We start from the raw sequence: 3,225 nt of genomic DNA, 5'->3' as shown, positions 1-3,225 counted from the left end.
AGGGAGGTGAATGTTGGCTATAGGGAGCACGGGGAGGGAGGTGAATGTTGTACACAGGGAGCACAGGGAGGGAGGTGAATGTTGTACACAGGGAGCACAGGGAGGGAGGTGAATGTTGTACACAGGGAGCACAGGGAGGGAGGTGAATGTTGTACACAGGGAGCACAGGGAGGGAGGTGAATGTTGTACACAGGGAGCACAGGGAGGGAGGTGAATGTTGGATACAGGGAGCACAGGGAGAGAGGTGAATGTTGGATACAGGGAGCACGGGGAGGGAGGTGAATGTTGGATACAGGGAGCACGGGGAGAGAGGTGAATGTTGGATATAGGGAGCACGGGGAGGGAGGTGAATGTTGTACACAGGCAGCATGGGGAGTGAGCTGAATGTTGGATACAGGGAGCACGGGGAGAGAGGTGAATGTTGGATACAGGGAGCACGGGGAGGGAGGTGAATGTTGTACACAGGCAGCATGGGGAGTGAGCTGAATGTTGGATACAGGGAGCACGGGGAGGGAGGTGAATTTTGGATACAGGGTGCACGGGGAGAGAGGTGAATGTTGGATACAGGGAGCACGGGGAGGGAGGTGAATGTTGGATACAGGAGGCATGTGGAGGGAGGTGAATGTTGGATACAGGGAGCACGGGGAGGGAGGTGAATGTTGTACACAGGGAGCACAGGGAGGGAGGTGAATGTTGGGTACAGGGAGCACGGGTCGGGAGGTGAATGTTCGATACAGGGAGCACGGGTCGGGAGGTCAATGTTGGATACAGGGAGCACGGGGAGGGAGGTGAATGTTGGATACAGGGAGCACGGGGACGGAGTGAATGTTGAATACAGGGAGCACGGGGAGGGAGGTGAATGTTGGATACAAGGAGCACGAGGAGGGAGGTGAATGTTGGACACGGAGCACAGGGAGGGAGGTGAATGTTGGATACAGGGAGCACGGGGAGTGAGGTGAATGTTGGATACAGGGAGCACGGGGAGGGAGGTGAATGTTGGATACAGGGAGCACGGGGAGGGAGGTGAATGTTGGATGCAGGGTGCACGGGGAGGGAGGTGTATGTTGGATACAGGGAGCACAGGAAGGGGGGGAAGTTGGATACAGGGAGCACGGGGAGGGAGGTGAATGTTGGATACAGGGAGCATGGGGAGGGAGGTGAATGTTGGATACAGGGAGCACGGGAAGGGGGGGAAGTTGGATACAGGGAGCACGGGGAGGGAGGTGAATGTTGGATACAGGGAGCATGGGGAGGGAGGTGAATGTTGGAAACAGGGAGCACGGGGAGGGAGGTGAATGTTGGATACAGGGAGCACAGGAAGGGGGGGAAGTTGGATACAGGGAGCACGGGGAGGGAGGTGAATGATGGATACAGGGAGCATGGGGAGGGAGGTGAATGTTGGATACAGGGAGCACGGGAAGGGGGGGAAGTTGGATACAGGGAGCACGGGGAGGGAGGTGAATGTTGGATACAGGGAGCATGGGGAGGAAGGTGAATGCTGTACACATGGAGCACAGGGAGGGAGGTGAATGTTGGATACAGGGAGCACGGGAGTGGGGGGAAGTTGGATACAGGGAGCTCGGGGAGGGAGGTGAATGTTGTACACCAGGAGCAGGGGGAGGGAGGTGAATGTTGGATACAGGGAGCACGGGGAGATAGGTGAATGTTGGATACAGGGAGCCCAGGGAGGGAGGTGAATGTTGGATACAGGGAGCACGGGTCGGGAGGTGAATGTTCGATACAGGGAGCACGGGGAGGGAGGTGAATGTTGTACACAGGGAGCACGGGTAGGATGGTGAATGTTGGATACAGGGAGCACGGGGAGGGAGGTGAATGTTGGATACAGGGAGCATGGGGAGGAAGGTGAATGCTGTACACATGGAGCACAGGGAGGGAGGTGAATGTTGGATACAGGGAGCACGGGAGTGGGGGGAAGTTGGATACAGGGAGCTCGGGGAGGGAGGTGAATGTTGTACACCAGGAGCAGGGGGAGGGAGGTGAATGTTGGATACAGGGAGCACGGGGAGGGAGGTGAATGTTGGATACAGGGAGCAAGGGGAGGGAGGTGAATGTTGGATACAGGGAGCACGGGGAGAGAGGTGAATGTTGTATACAGGGAGCACGGGGAGGGAGGTGAATGTTGTACACAGGGAGCACGGGGAGGGAGGTGAATGTTGGATACAGGGAGCACGGGGAGGGAGGTGAATGTTGGATACAGGGCGCACGGGGTGAGAGCTGAATGTTGGACACGGAGCACAGGGAGGTAGGTGAATGTGGGACATGGAGCACAGGGAGGGAGGTGAATGTTGGATACAGGGAGCACGGGAGGTGGGGGGAAGTTGGATACAGGGAGCACGGGGAGGGAGGTGAATGTTGGATACAGGGAGCACGGGGAGGGTGGTGAATGTTGTACACCAGGAGCACGGGGAGGGAGGTGAATGTTGTACACAGGGAGCACGGGGATGGAGGTCAATTTTGGATACAGGGAGCATGGGGAGGGAGGTGAATGTTCGATACAGGGAGCACGGGTCGGGAGGTCAATGTTGGATATAGGGAGCGCGGGGAGGGAGGTGAATGTTGGATACAGGGAGCACGGGGAGAGGGGTAAATGTTGTACACATGGCACACAGGGAGGGAGGTGAATGCTGTACACAGGGAGCACGGGGATGGAGGTCAATTTTGGATAGAGGGAGCATGGGGAGGGAGGTGAATGTTGGATACAGGGAGCACGGGGAGTTAGGTGACTGTTGGACACGGAACACAGGGAGGGAGGTGAATGTTGGATATGGAGCACAGGGAGGAAGGTGAATGCTGTACACATGGAGCAGAGGGAGGAAGGTGAATGTTGGATACAGGGAGCACGGGAGCGGGGGTAAGTTGGATACAGGGAGCACGGGGAGGGAGGTGAATGTTGGATACGGGGAGCACGGGGAGTGAGGTGAATGTTGGATACAGGGAGTACAGGGAGGGAGGTCACTTGGATACAGGGAGCACGGGGAGAGGTGTAAATGTTGTACACATGGCGCACAGGGAGGGAGGTGAATGTTGTACACATGGCGCACAGGGAGGGTGGTGAATGCTGTACAGAGGGAGCACGGGGAGGGAGGTGAATGTTGTATACAGGGAGCACGGGGTGGGAGGTGTATGTTGGATACAGGGAGCACGGGGAGGGAGTTGAATGTTGGATACAGGGAGCACGGGGAGGGAGGCGAATGTTGGATACAG

Source organism: Chiloscyllium plagiosum, unplaced genomic scaffold (assembly GCF_037043375.1).
Source record: "Chiloscyllium plagiosum isolate Xiang-an unplaced genomic scaffold, Cpla_swu_hap1 HiC_scaffold_53X, whole genome shotgun sequence".
In the NCBI taxonomy this organism is placed as follows: domain Eukaryota; kingdom Metazoa; phylum Chordata; class Chondrichthyes; order Orectolobiformes; family Hemiscylliidae; genus Chiloscyllium; species Chiloscyllium plagiosum.
Note: the sequence above shows the minus strand (reverse complement) of the source record.